At 37.8% G+C, this 16,148-nt stretch overlaps 1 protein-coding gene across 2 annotated transcripts in view; it reads left to right on the forward strand.

The window, feature by feature from the left end:
• LOC126236757 (G patch domain-containing protein 11) overlaps positions 1–16,148 on the forward strand; it is a 135,024-nt gene that overhangs the window by 104,631 nt on the left and 14,245 nt on the right. Inside the window, exon 6 of one of the 2 annotated variants that reach the window (XR_007544981.1) lies at positions 2,190–3,952. The exons of the other annotated variant lie outside the window; for it this stretch is intronic. The gene's annotated coding sequence lies outside the window, so the exon portion shown is untranslated. Of the gene's footprint in view, positions 1–2,189; positions 3,953–16,148 lie in introns of those variants that run through there. 2 annotated transcript variants of the gene reach the window in all.

Consider the following 16,148-nt stretch of genomic DNA (forward strand, 5'->3'; position numbering starts at 1 on the left):
CATGTTTGTATTTATTGATTTTGCTGTTTCCTCTTCGTTTACTGCTCTCACGTCAAATGAAAACAAAACATATTTCTGTGACTGGGAGTTATCAAGTGAATTAAAATACATTTACATAATTATGGAAGGCTAAAATGTGTTATTAGTTGCAGATTTTATTTTTTTTCCCACCTTTCTGAGAGTCGAGCATTAATTGCCTTGCAGAACAATGAAGTTATTTTTGATGGTTTGCTGAAGAAATTTTCTTTTATTAATCTTTCCACAGAGACAGACAATATATTTGAAACAAAGTGTTTAATTCCACTCACTGTTCACGACATTTCAAGTGCACATTTTCAACTTCTAGTACATATGGCATTATGCCATAATAAAGAACCAAACATGACATAACACAGTACTGGTACTCCAAGAAAATGTCCATCCCGAAAACCACATTGAAAAGCTTAATATCAGGTCATGGCATACTTCACTGGGAATCTGGACATACGAATGTGCACTTTTAAATGCGCACCTTTTAGTATGGGTCACAAAATTCCGATGCTCTTGGAGTATCCTCGGATGTCTTGTTTCTTTTATGACATAATGTAAGATCTTTTAATGTTTTACACATAAGAACATATGAGCTCCCTACGACATCGTAGCTGCGCAAGTGCAGTGACGCTTGCCATCTGGCACTCTTTGGCAACTGCAGAAATGAACTTATTTCTAACAGTTTAGGGAAAATATTCTGAATGGTGGTTTCCAAAGCATTACCATCAACGTACCATTCTGGTAGTTACACCGGAACTATGTGCAAGAATGTATGATGAATTTCTTAAATCACAGAGCATTTGACTCTCATTTAAAAATCAACTCTTTGATGATGAGCCATTTAGATGAATTTTGAGCCCAGAAGATCAGACATTCATGTCGTTATTAAAAATTGTACTGGCACATTTGTGTGATATTATCTTAAATTGTAATACACGCATAAAAGACCAACATTATATGTGAAAGCTTAGCTTCTCTTGCAGTGTATTTATCTTAGAGACCAATATTATACATGAAAGCTTTGCATTTTGTGTAGCAACACTATGTATATTAATTTAAACCATTAACTTTTTCTGTTTGTGTGTTCGCGTTACTTAACAGTGATGTTGCTATTGGCTGACTACATCACGTGTCCTAAGCTCTGAATACCCGCTGTCATCGGCTGGCAAGATCACGTGACATGGGCTATGACTGGCTTACAAAAGTGCATCGCAATCTCGATTTCAATGCTTTGGAAAGTAACATGTGGTGTTTGGTGGAATTCGAATTTATACTTTCATAATATGAAAATATGCAGGGTACATGTTGCTGCACATCAAAGATCTTTCCAAAATGCATTTTTTTCCCCGTGTTTCGTTTTCTAAAGTGCCGGGAAATTCTACGCCCTGTAGAGTGAAAATCTCATTATTTGGACAGTTTAATAATATCTAAACTGGTTTTATATACCATTTTGTAATTGTGAATGAGAGGTAGATTAACTAGAGTCAGTAACGAAACACTCATTGGAGCAAACGGTGTAAATCAGTTGTCTTGCACCAAAAAGGGTGGTGTCAGTTTAACCAGCTGAGAAATTTATGGTCAGTGTTTTTTGGAATAGAGAAGAGATTCTTCTTAACGGTTATCTTGCAACGGCCAAAACAATAACGAATAAAAATTACACACACATTCAATATCAACTGGATGTCAAAAGACATGAAAAGAGGCATGGACTGAAAAAACTGAAAATATCAATGCTGTGGCTCTGGGAAAACTGGAAGATTTGATGCATGATTAGTTGTAACACCTATCCTGGTCATAAAATTTGACACCCACTTGACTGCACCTGATACTGCATCTGAAGCAATTGGATTCTTAAAAACATTTCTAGCTGAATTAAAAGTTTATGGCAGCCATAGAAGGACATTTTGCAACCCTTTTAGAATCGCATATCTTGCTACAACTTACTCACTACAAAAACATTGAAAAATAAATGCATTTTTTATTTAATGAACATATTTCACTTGCAGCTAAAGAAATTTTCTCATTACTATAATAAAGCTGTGCTGTGATTATCATTAATTATATGTGATTTTTTTTTCATTCGTCTTTTACAGTGACTTGTTCCCCATGTGTAATAAAGTTGGCTGTCAAAAATTTTAAAAACAAATTGTAATTTTCAGGCAAATGAAGAATGTGTTAGGGGAAACTCTTTTCTATATACACATAATGGATAAATGACTACAAAGTTTTATGACTAAACAGACTGTAAAGAAATACTTCCGAAGACTAGTCGCAGCTGAGACATTAATCTCAAGAATGTGTGTTATTGGCAGTTAATGATTAAAGTACCTGAGCTATCAACATTGAACATAGTAGTATTGCATAGATTCTTTAGATGGTATGCTTATGAAAATGGTTCAGATGTACTGCTTCAAAAGAATTAGTTTATGTGCAATATTGCAACATATTTTTAATTTTTGTCTTATGACAAAACTTGGTTTCTTAAAACCATGTGCCAGTAACTGCTTCAGCAATGAAAACACGACATAATCATTTATGTGGCAAAAGGAGTTTTGTAGGTAGGAGAGCATCTTTGCTTCTCTCAAAAACTGAACTGTGAAGAACCATTTAATATAATTGTAGTTGTTTATTGTATTTCATTATGACATAACTTCGAACACTTGTATAGAACTTCACAATTCAGAAATATTGTAACATAATGATTTTAAGAGAATGTTATAGTTTAATATTATTCATTGAAAATATTGTTCAAAATAAAACACAAAGGATCTTTGAACAGAACGGTTAGTGCAAATGTCCCTCAGATGGTTGAAATTAGATCGGGAGAGTGACTATGTGGTCATGAGGCTTTCATGTTCCCTGGTCGCTACTTACTGTACAACATATTTTCTGGCATGTGAGTAAAAGGAAGGTAGATATCTAGGTCATCTAAAGGAGTATCATACTGAGTATCATACTGAAGGTGGAAGGTTAAAAGCTGGCCTTAGTTAAGTGTCTTAAGAAAATAACAGAAAAGTTAACACAGGCTAACTGGATGGGGATTGCGCTCTCTCTAATGTGATGCCACTGTATCACTTCAGTCAATCATGATCTTACTGATTGAAGACTTTGTGATTGCCTAATACATATAAAATATTCACTGAGCAATAGATGGGACTATGGAAACATAGTTTTCAAGTGTTGAAGATTCAGACCTAAATTCTATTATGACAAGATGCAGATCACAGAGGACAAGGTTATTGCAATAACAGAACAGAAAAGGCACTGTAGCCCAGGGCATCAGTTATAAAAGGCTGCTCAAAGTTTCCCTGGAAGAGTACAATTTAGTCATTAAACATTACAGATAAATTTTGCTGCCACATCACAGATGTGCTCTGGTAACATTTGATATTGTAGTGTAGTGACACCTTTTCAAAAAGGAATGGAAAATGAAAGATGAGTGGCTCCTTTTGCCTGTGTTAGGGTTTAAACCAATCCTGTTTTTCAGGGGAAAAAAGTGTAAAGGTAAATGGTGAAACTTCTTGTAAATGGTCGCATACTGAAACTGTGCTATCATCAACATTAGTCCCTCCTTCAAATAGTCACACAATTCATAGGTAACAAACAGCATTTCATTAGGCTCATACTGTCTTGGTTGTATGTGAACTTAGGTTGTGAGAAAACATAGCCTTCATGAAGTGTAAAACATAACGCACATAAAAAAGACCCTGTTTAGAAGGAGACAAGTCTGCAAAATTTTGACTCAGCGTGACCCCCCCCCCCCCCCCCCCCCGCCGCTGCAAAGAATCAGTGGTATTGGATCTGCCATAGTGTGGTTTTTACATGACTTTAATATTGATCATTTGTCAGTACAAGATGAACCAAGAGTAACTACAGTACTGCTGTAAACTGTTCTGCCAACACCGCTGGCTTCGTGGAGCACTTACGGCTAGATTTTGGTCTTCCTGTCAAGTAGTTACTCTTGGTTCATCTTGTACTGACAAATGATCAATACTGAGGAGTAAGTGCTCCACGAAGCCAGCGGTGTTGGCAGAACAGTTTACAGCAGTACTGGCTTTCATGGCCAATGTTTGCATCTTTGGTAATTTTTGTAGTAGGGGCAGTAGGCCATGGTCCAAGGCTTGTTTCTGTGCCTTGCATTTCACTTCAAACTGCTGGAGACAGCAGTAGAGACTATAAAGACACAGGTAGTATTTTAATGCTTAAACCAGCTCAGAAAGCCGAATTGTGTACATATACTTCATCCACCCAGTGGTCATGTTTTGTCATCAAGAGCACACTGCCTTAGATCACAGTCATTTTGACATGTGCTATGAAGCTTGTACTGAGGAATAGTTGGTGCTCTTTGCTTTAGTTAGCCCTAAGGCCACAACCTATCTAAAGGCACTGTCCTCCTTTATTAGATATTTTTGTGCTTCTGAATTTCTGTGGCCCTTCTGTAAATCCTAGCATAGTAATGATAGGACTTCGAAAACCGCATTATTAGATAAACAAATTTGGTAGTACCCTGGTCGCAGCGCATGATCTCCCATTGCTGATTTGTCTGTTTTCTCTAGACAAAAGTTGCTCCTGTGTTCTTTAAGTGGGGTGTTAATGCTTGTTTTTGTAGTTCGTATATACATATGATCATATGTGCAAGGGATATTGTACACTGCTGCTGTGCAACCTGCCGACGTAGGGCCTTTGCAGTGTTCAAATATTCACACACTGTTCTTGTCAGTTTAAACACTATGTCAGTACAGTGTGTTCTCTTAGCACACTGCTAAATTTACAAATGGGAGGAAAACTTTTCCTTTTTCTGGTTATTTTTTGCTAAAAGCTCCAGATTTTTAGGATGCAGTACTTATTTATCTTTTTGCCAGATTAGCCATTTTCTTTTGAAAGTAATTAGGTCAGTCCATGTCAAGTCATCCAGGCCATGACACCCATTATCTGGTTGTGAACTGAGGTTCTGTGTACTGCTTTTGTATCTAATATCATGAACTTTTGCCAGTTTTTATTGCTTTATATACATTCTGTTGGTAGCAATTGCTGAAAGTTTAATGCAATGCATTACTTCAAAGCAAACTGTAAAAATTTGAAAATTGGCTGCAGTTTTTAAACAATAAATGGTATGTTGATAGTTTTTCTCCTGAATATCCTTTATGACATGTAGTTTCTGAAAACTTGTTAGAATTGTCCAATTAAATTTTTGTAAATTAATTCTATTTAATTTTATTGTGAAATTAGAAAAAAAATATTTTGGACAATTGCGAGAGCTGCCTATCTGATGAATCAGTGTGCGGAGTGGCATTCAGCTGGGAGGATGTGTTGCTTGTCCACAGTGATTTCCGTAATACTCTGTGTTTGGTGTGTAGCGATTTTACAATGGATCCGTGAACAGAACAATGCGTGTGTATCAAATTATGTGTGAATCTCGGGAAAAGCGCTACGGTGACCATTGCAATGATTCATCAAGTACTTGGGGGACAGAGCATGAGCCGTACGCATGTGTTTGAGTGGCATGCTCGGTTCAGGGCCAGCCATACAGAGGTCGAAGATAAATGCTCACACTGGAAGGCACATTAGCTGCACAACGCCAGACATTGTTGCCAAACTTTAACAATTGGTTCGTGCGGATCGACATCAAACCATTCAAGACCTTGCGGATGAAGTGGGTATTGGTTATGGGACATGCCAATGAATGTTGACTGATGAATTGGGTGTGCATCGTGTCACTGCAAAATTTTTGCCAAGGATCTTTACTGCCGATCAGAAGGCACAGCATTTTGAAGTGTGCAGGACCTTCGTCAGACCGCATCTGATGATCCAACCTTCTTGTCATGGATTATCACCGGTGATGAGAGCTGGATTTACGGTTATGACCCAGAGACAAAGCAACAATCGTCCCAGTGGAAGAGCCCGTTCTCTCCAAGACCCAAAAAAGCGAGACGGGTGAAGATGATCATTGTTTTCTTTGATACCAAGGGAATTGTGCACAAAGAATTCATCCCACCCAACCAAACAGTGAATTCTGCATACTACTGTGACGTTTTGCGACAGCTCCATGAAAACCTGTGGCGATGACAACCCAAACTTTGGTGTCAAGGGAACTGGTTGCTGCATCACGACAACGCACTCTGTACACGTCCTTGCTCACGAGGACCTTTTTGGTAAAAAACAACATGGCGGTTGTACCCAACCCACTGCACTCTGACAGATATGGCACCTTGCAACTTCGTGCCATTCCCAAAACTGAAACTCAAGTTGAAAGGCCATCGGTTCAACACTCTAGAGGGGATTCAAGAAGTGGCAGTGGTAAACACCCTCAAAGAACAGGACTTCCAGAAAACGTTTGACCAGTGGCAGAAGCGCAGGGACTGGTATGTACGTTCAGATGGGAACTACCTCCAGGGTGATGGTGACCATTAGTCCAAAGGTAAAGTTTCAACAGATGGCAGCACCAGTCCTGAAAATTTTGGATAGCAGCTCGTATAAATAGGGGTGCCGACTTATAAAAAAATATTGAGGGGGCCCATACTGGGGGTCTTGCCCTGGGAAATTTTTCTAAATTTTAGATGAAAAATAGTGAGTTTTAAAATGTTTTTTTTTAAAGCATTTTAGAGTCATATGATCAACATTAGAACCCCAAAATAAGGACTCGTGATAACTCGACCACTCCGGGTAACTCAACAAGCCTGACACATGTTTTGGCTTTGAAAACAGAAACAAAACATAAACATGCACGATATATTTGTAAAAAGCTAATTTAATCATGCTTATAGACTGTTACAAAGCAGTGAATATACAGGGTGAAGCAAAATTCACACACTCGGGCTTTGCAGTGTGATTCCTCACATGCCAGCGACAAAAAAATGCCTCTCACAGAATTTCGTCCGGCGAGTACATCCGGCAGAAAAAGTATGTTAAAAAGTGGCAATCTGGCAACACTGTAACCACATGTATGATAACTACCTCTGTCAGTACATATTAGTTGTGGTGTACAGTTAGTCCAGTGGATAGAGTTTTGGGTTAGCATGCAGGAGGTCGAGGGTTCGATCTCGGGTTGAGGCATATGTTTTTTATTTGGTAAATGTAGTCTAGGTGGTACAGTATCTAGCATCTTAATCGTCAACAGCGATTGCAGCAGGTCGTCTAGAAAACATTTGCACTTACATACTACAATTGTAGAAATGGAGGATTGGTCAGCTTTGAAAGAAGCCCTTTCCACGTCGTGGGCGTGAATTTATTCGCACCACTTCATCTACTAGATGCGAAACCTGGTTTCTTTGTACCCTTCTCCAATAGCCCCATAGATTAGAACCAACTATTATTCTTGCCTCCTTGAGGTCCATTACATTTAGTTAGGGCCAGTAGGACTAGGAACGTGCTTTGAAAATAATGTCCAAACTCAGTTACTATTTGTGTGTGTTGTCACCATTGTCCCATTACTTATGCCTTTCAACATTGAGTCTGATAACCACATGCTGTTCAGTATTTATCTCAGTGCATTATTATTATTATTATTGTTGTTGTTGTTGTTATTGTTGTTGTTGTTATCAATGGGATTGTGGAAACATCATATCTATTACCGTTAGGGAAACAGTATAATTCGAAACTGAACGTTTCACAATTAGCGGTGTCTGAGCAAATCATGCAGAGCATTATCTGTCAGAGGGGTAATGCACATTATGTGCAACAGCATGTAGGACTGATGAAGTGTTTATACTGTATGTACTGTCCACCAGACAAAGAGTAGCTGTGAGCGGAGTAATGTGCCTGTGATAGTTCCAATGTACATGTGTACACACGTTGAATTTTCTCATTGTAAACCTCTAAACCAGTGTGGCAGACGTATGGCATGGACAAACAATGTTGATATGCTTCTGGTCCTGGTGCATCTCAAAACCGGGCTGGTGTTACCAACTTGTGAATATGCTGCTAGATATCCTCATCGACACCATCCAGATAAGTATGTATTTCGTTATCTGGAGTTGCACTTTCTGGAGTCAGGTTCTCTCCTTCCAAAATAACGTGATAGAGGTTTTCCACAGACTCATCATACACCAGCTATGAGGAACCTATTCTGGAGAAGAACTTCAGTGAAGAAAACTTAGTGTAGCTAGGCAGCTGCATCTCTCGCAATGCAAGGTCGTTAATTTGCTGCAGTAGCATGTGCTGCACCCCTATCATTATGCTTTCATGCAACACCTGCATTCTGCAGATCACCATCAGCGGATGCAATTTTGTGAATGGATCCAACAACAACTGGAAGCCAATTATGACTTTGTGAATGCCGTTATATGGTCGGATGAAAATGCATTCACTCGTGAGGGTGTCTTCAATATGCACAATGCCCACCATTTGGTATGAGGTTAACCCGCACGTCACCCATGACCGTGGCTATTAAGTTCACTTTCGTATAAATGTCTGGGCCAGAATATTGGGCGACAGGTGTTTGGGCCCCTACGTGTTGCCTGACTGGTGGACTGCATGAAAGTATCATGCATTTCTCTCAAACTATCTGCCTGATGTGCTGGAAGATGTTCCACTACATGTTTGGCAAAGGATATGGTTCCAACTTGATGGTGCACCTTCACACTCAGGAATTAATGTGCAGCAGTATTTGGACAGACATTTCTAGGGAAATGGCTCAGACGTGGAGATCCAGTTGTATGGCCACCGCATTCACCTGACCTTAATCCCCTGGATTTCTTCCTGTGGGGACACCTGAAGGAGCACATGTACTCTATTCTGCCGATCAATGTGGAACACTTGGTAGTGCGTATTCATGCTGCTCTTGTTACTGTGGATGCAGCTTTGCTGCAAAGGGTCCAAACCTGTATGATCTGGCAGGTTGTGCAATGTTTTGATGTGCTGGGAGGTCGCTTTGAGCATTTATTGTTCTGAGGACAACACATTCTGTTGTGAAGGTCATGGGGTCATTAATATGTACATTATTATTGTCACTGGTTGCTAATGTGCGACATCTGAGTGCTCATATTATGTTTAGTATAAATGACAAGTAGACGTTGTGTTATTGCACTGTGCTATCATCTCTAGCATCTCGAAACTGATAATGTTTTTGTAGTTATTCTGTCCTATGACAGGTCATTTGTTTCAACTGTCTGTTTCTCATTTGTGTAACCACGTATTTGTTATGTTCAGCATCACAAAATGTTGTAAATTTAGGCTACATGTGAACTAAAAAACAGTGTATGTTACAGCATTAAATGTCAGAATGAAATTAGCAAATAAAGTGTGCCCCTACCCAGGATCGAACCCTCGACCTCCTGCATGCTAACCCAAAACTCTATCCACTGCACCAGCTGTACAGGCCAATTAATATGAGCTGACAGAGGTAGTTACTGTACATGTGGTTACAGTGTTGCCAGATTGCCACTCTTTAATGCCCTTTTTCTGCCGGATGTACTCGCCGGACAAAATTTTATGACAGTCATTTTTTTGTCGCTGGCATGTGAGGAGTAGTGCTGCGAAGCCTGAGTGCGCAAATTTCGCCTCACCCAGTATAGCTCTGAAAAGACTGAGATTATATTTAAATAAATCCTAAACTATCGTGAAAAGAATAAAACATAAAATATTGCTGTCGCACAGTAATAGCACTTTAATTAATATGTGAAATAGCTAATTTAAGCTTACTGTGAATAAGGCTCAGGGTTCATTATATAAAAACAGTATCTCAAAGTTAATGCTTTAATACAGTTAATAAAGTTAATACAGTGTGCCTAATACTTCCAGTCAAAAAGTATGTAAATAGCGGTTTTTAATTGGGTCTTACACCCTAAAAATATTTAAGTATTTGAAAATAACTAATTCAGTACTATAGTAATACAGTAATAAACTAGTACTAATATTTCGAAACTGAAAATTTAACATTATGTGTGTATTTAATTCTCTATTTTATAAAGATTTTTAATATTGCTCTAAATGCCATTATTAGGGCTAGACTGTCTTTAGAAAGGTGTAAATGCTGACTGTCTGAGTGGATTACTGAATATGAAGGTGGTGTTGACTGGTCGGATATCCAATTCATCCAAAACATCTCGGTGGGCATGAGGAACAGTCAAGTTGTTCAATCGCTTTTATCATATTGTTGATCGGAGATATGACTTCAGACGTGTAAGGGCGCTAAATGATCGTTCTGCTGTTGCTGTCGTGATTGGAACTACTTGGAGAAGCTTAATGCACTTCACTACATCACATAACATTTCTCCAACTGCTGTCTCTTGTGTAATGTACTTTCTTACATAACACATGGTTTTTTTTTTTTAACCAGTTGTTTTTTATTAGCAATATCGGCCAATATATTCAAGTGTAAACGCAATCTCTCAATGTCTAGGCCATTTTTAAAAAACTCAGTTGATTTTTCCAAATTTGTTTCACCTCTGTTTACTAAAAGCAAGCACTTTTGTTCAACTGCAATGACCTGTGTGAGTCCAGTTGAAGCAAGCCACTCAGTAATGCAAGATTGCACCGTTTCACAAACTTCAATGTAAATAGCTTTGTAGTATTCCTTTGGGGTTTTGAAAGTGTGCGGTGAGCTGGCTTCATTGTTTTCATACTTCTTTGGTATACTTTAATCCTGAGGAAGCAAAGGATCATCAACTTGTGAAAGTTTTTCTTTTAAACACAATTACCAAAAGTTTTCAAAACTATCACACCTTCCATTCAATATACAAATCAAGCCCTCATATTTCTTTTCCAGATCTGCAACACTTAGATGAGAGCATTGAATTTTTCATTGACATCCTCCACTGGGTTCATTGTATAGCTTAAAGACGTAAAAAGAGAGGAGTCTTGAATTGTAACATTGACTCAAGGTAGCCTGCACATTTGTAACCTGCCTCTGCTTTTTCTTCTGCAGAAAATGTTTCAAATTACTCTAGAAGTTCTTCAAAGTTTTTCAGTATTCTCAAGATACTACAAGCTCGCATAGTCCATAGAGTCGGGCAAAGGGGTTGTAGACCAGCTTGGTCGTTGGCGCTCTCACAGCGTCTGCTTCTGAAAAGCCCTATCCTTTTGTTGGATTCCCTTAAGGTGTTTATTAAGTCCTTTGCTAAAGCCATAATATCCCTCATACATGTAAGATGGCAGAGACTGTCTACAACTGCCAAGTCTAATCTGTGAGCAGTGCAGTGCACATAACATGCTTTTGGTTGTATATGCAAAACTAACTTTTTTAGTCCTTTGAACTTGCCTCTCATATTCAAGGCACGATCATAGCACTGTCCTCTTAAGTCATCCATTGACAGATCAAGATGAGCAAAAACGTCTTTCGAAATACTAAACAGAGTTTGTGATTCAGTGTTGGGGGTCTCGTATAAGCCAATAAAGTCTTCGTTGATGATTAAATAATCATTGACAGTATGAATACAAAATGACACTTGTTCGTGAATTGAAGAATCACTTGTTTCGTCAACCATAATAGAAAAATGTTCAGTCTTCTTGATGGAAACCAATACCATTCTCAACACAGACTTTCCTAGTGGAGTAGTGATCTCGTTTTGAATATCGTGGGATGTCCATTTATACCCGGAACTCCCTAACCAATCTTTAAACTCAGGTATGTCATTCTTTCGAAGTTCCAACCAGGGCCAGGTGTAGGAGTTTTACAAAGGGGGGGGGGGGGGGCAAGCTTAAATTTGGCACCCCTTCTTTCACTCCTAGTCATAAAAATCAAAAATTTTTGAAAGTAATTTGGGTAATATATTGAAAAAAAAGTCTGTATCTGACAACATTAGTTTATTTTCTTAAATGAATTAAGGTTAAAGAAAACAAACATAAACAATTTTTAAATATACAAGAATATACCATAAATCTCATACAATAATCAATTTAAAACTTTGCTTTCCAAGTTTTTTTGGCTGCAAAAACGTTTTTGATATTGTCATAGTTTATGGAAGCAGTTTGTTTGTGCTCTGTGGATATTACACTGACATTTGTTAATCTTTGTTGAGACGTCACACTCCTCAAATCATTTTTAATTAGTTTCAGCTTGCTGAAACTTCTTTCTCCAGTGGAAACAGAAACTGGTATGGTAAGGAATATTCTTAAGACTGTTGTAATGTTGGGATACCCCTCTACCAATTTATTTTTATAAATCAAACTTAATGTGGATGATGCAGTGGCATTTTGCAAGTCTCTCTCTATTACCAGGGCATGGTGTTTGAAACTTTCAATTTTGTAAATAAACTCTTCCTTGTTTAGATCTTCTGCGTAGGTATCAGACAATTCTCCTGCTTTGGCCTTTAAGTCCTCCACTTCCATTTCTTGAATTTGGACACCACACAGAAAACCAAATTTTGCACTAATGTTCTCCAGTGCAGTAAACCGGGTACTCAGCTCCATTTTCACTGTCAGTTATTTCTAACAGGGACATCCTGAACAAATCTTCCTGTGAATGTTTGGATACTTCATCCTCACAAATCTCATCGGTCATTTTTTTCCTTTCTTCTGATCCTTTTTTCTGAGAATACTGTTGATACCACATTATCTTCTGCTAGCACTTTGGCCTCAGAAATAGCTTCAGAGGTACAAGATTCTCTGGAAATTTTCTGAAAGTTCAAAAGGCCTTGAATGTTTTGAACAGCTTTATCAATTGTAAGGTCTTCTCTTTGCAGAAACTGATTAACATGATCTCTTTTTTCAATATTGCATACCAGAAACAAGTTATGGCAATAAATTTGAGTTTTCTCATATTTTTTAAAAATAGGCCTTGCCTCTGTTTTTGTTTCTGATGTTGAGAACTTGTAAGTTTCAATTTCTTCCAAAGCCTTTACAACTTCATGAAAATGCTTATAAACTTTTTCAACTACCTCTGCTCTTGCAGACCACCTAGTCTTGCTCTGGGTCTTAATGTTGTTGGTACATGTTTTTGTAAGATTTCCCATGTTGATGTGGAACCCACAAAGAATAGATACAAACTGTGGACAGGTCCAAAAAAACGTTTGGGCTTCAGCAGATGTGTCACCCGCACCCGCATGTGCTCCTACTGAATTTAAAGAGTGAGCAGCACATGGTACGAAATAGGCCAGGTTATTCTTCACGAGTATTCTTGACTGGACCCCTTTGTACTTCCCAGCCATGTTTGGACCCTTGTCATAATACTGACCTCTGCAGTATTTAATGTTCAGCCCATCTTGTTCTGTTTTTCAGTATTTCTTGATTAAGACCTCCTTTTTTATCTGTAACTAGAAAAGAGTCAACAAAACTTTCCACAACTTCTGAGTCATTTGCCTTGACATAGCGAACTACTTGAGTCATCTGCTCATTGTGGCTGATATCCGGAGTACAGTCAAACATCAATGAGAAGTATGTAGCATCTAAAATATCTTTAACTATGTCTTGTCTAATTTTGTCGGCAATCAAGTCAAGGAACTAATCTTGTATATGTTTGGAAAAATAGCTGATCTGCCCATTTTTTTGTGGCGTTCAATATGTAGACGAAGGGGGACATTATAGTGTGATATAAGATCAATGGTATTTACAAATTTCCCACTCTGTGGATCACCAAAATCACCAACTTCCTTTTTTCCTCGAAACGGACTTCCTTGCTTTGCTAGAAAAACAACAGCATCAATAATACAGTGCAACACTGCTCTCCAGTGATACTCCTCTTTTTTTGTATGGTCTTGCAGCTCTCTATCAATGCCTCCACTTCCGAGAGAAGACTCTGGAGCCGTCCAAGAGCAAAAACAAAATTTATGGTTTGTTGAATTTTCATGGGCTGGCAATTTTTCACTAAGCTTTCTCTTTAGCTAAGAATGATTTTGACTCAGAATCTGAGCCTAAGTGACAAGATAATCTGCAGGGAATACAATATCAAACATTTTTGTTCTCAATATAACCTAGCCACGATCTTTTAACTTTTGTCCCATTTTTTAACTGCTTTAGAAACCAATCTTTACTTAAATTGCGACCTTCTCTATAGCTCTTACTGATGTCAGGATCATGTTCGTTTTCTGCTCTCATTTTTATGTTACATCTTTCAGAGTCAGAAAACCTCTTCGGCCATATACCAGGATCGTTAAAATCAAACTGAAACTCAGAAGATTCATCCTTTCACTGAACACTAGCTGATGTTCTACGAAGTAGTGTTTCACATTCTTTCACAGTGTCGTCTATTACCTTCATACTCGGGCCATCTTCAGTTTCACTTGAAACAAAAAAAATATATAATCCCTTCTGAACTTAAGAGAAATACTGTCTTTGAATAATTTGTTTGTCCTTCTGTGTTGTGGTAGTGTTACAGTAACTGTAAGGGATTGATCCCTGAGTCAGTCCATATGAAGTGGTCCAGTGAGGATTGCTTGACCATTTTAAAATATTTTGATTTTTTTATGTGATTACCCTTTAATTGAGAAGTTCAAAACAGCTTTAAAAAATTACCATGCACCATTACTGAATGGCGGTCATTTTTATTTGTAAGTGCAAGACGATTTTCCAGTTTGGAGACTTTAGCGATAATTTGAAGATATCTGATAAGGATTAAGTTACAACTTTGCAATTGGTATGCTTGTTTAAGTTATTAAACAAATTTAAATACACAACAGAAGAACAATAGAGATCAATACAACAGAAAACAATGATAGGGTAAGGTGGCGTAAATCCGACATACTAATTTTTTGTGGCAATAAAATACTTATCCGAGATCAGAGGTTAACGTTATATACGTTAAATTATAGGTAATATACAGGAGCAACTTTTTGCAAAATATTTTTGTTATACCATCAATAGTTTTTGAGTTATCTTTAAGTTCAGTGGAAGCTACAATGCTGTATTTGGTGGTATTTGTATTTATACTTTCATAATAAGAAAATAAGCCACCTACATGTTGCCACACATTGAATATCTTTACAAAATGCATTGTTTTTTGCTTGGTTTCATTTCCTAAAGTGCCAGGAATTCTATACCAGTGTATAAAATATTTACCACTCAAAGAATTGACAAGTTTTACAGCTCTGAGGGAAAGTAGTGTATTGTCACTATAATTATTTTCATCTGGGAAAAGTATATTTGTAACAGGCACAAGTGGGAAAAATCTGGGATCTGTTTATTATTATTTTCCTTGAACGCTTATACACCCTGCCTTTACAGTTTTTTTTAAAGGCAAATCAACAGTGTTTCATTTGCTCATTTCAGCTTTTTTGGTTGAGGTGATGTCTCAGTTGCCACTCCTCACTTTGCCACTTTGTCTCAGAAATGTGCTCAAAAATCAAGGATTAATCACCTATGATCAGATGACTGAACCATTCATGGTCATTGGTAATCCTCTCAAGATCAACGCACACAGTTCTTTATTGCCCTTCTGCCTAGTTGTGAGGTTTTTCGGCACAAACCTTTCGCATGTGCAAAACCTCGATCAAAATTCGATATATGCTGAAAGTGTCACCCATCATCCTTATTGTTAAACATCGGTCTGATATCTCAAGAAGATGCACTTGTTCGATGTTTTCGTCGGTTTTTGAAGTTGAAGATCTCCCTGGGCACGGCTCATCCTCTGCGTGTTCTCAGCCTTCCAAAAATTGTTTGGACCAGTAAAACCAGCAAGAATGTCCCACATAGGGCTGTTTCAACTTTTCAGAGGCCAAAATTGCAGATTCCCAAAGTTAAAAAAAAAAAAAAAAAAAAAACTTGATTGCATGATGTTGCTTTAAATTCCTGTGTTCTTTTTTTGTAACACACAACAAAAGCACAATTTCACTGATGGCGTTCTCAAAAATCACATAATGGCTGTACGAGACTGAAACTGAGTATCTGGAATGGATGAACACACCGGTCTACAGCACAGCATTGCCAGATTGCTCACAGTGTTGTCAGTCTCATTATTGTTCTCACACACCTCGTATATTTTCTTAATACAAATTTCACCAAATTCTTATAGTATCTTTTGATCTGATTTAGTTTTGTAGACCTATCCTCTTCAAACAAATTTATTCTGTGACAATATTCCCTTTCAATAAAAAATGTATTTGAAAGTATTACTGTATGTTTTCACTTTGTCATTAAACTTTTTGGCTTTTACATAGAATTCTTTTATTCTACAGGAATATAAACACTAACATTACATTTTGAGCAGTACAAAACAGCTAGCTTAAATTGCAAACACATGCCATTCT

Source organism: Schistocerca nitens, chromosome 2, assembly GCF_023898315.1.
Source record: "Schistocerca nitens isolate TAMUIC-IGC-003100 chromosome 2, iqSchNite1.1, whole genome shotgun sequence".
NCBI lineage: Eukaryota > Metazoa > Arthropoda > Insecta > Orthoptera > Acrididae > Schistocerca > Schistocerca nitens.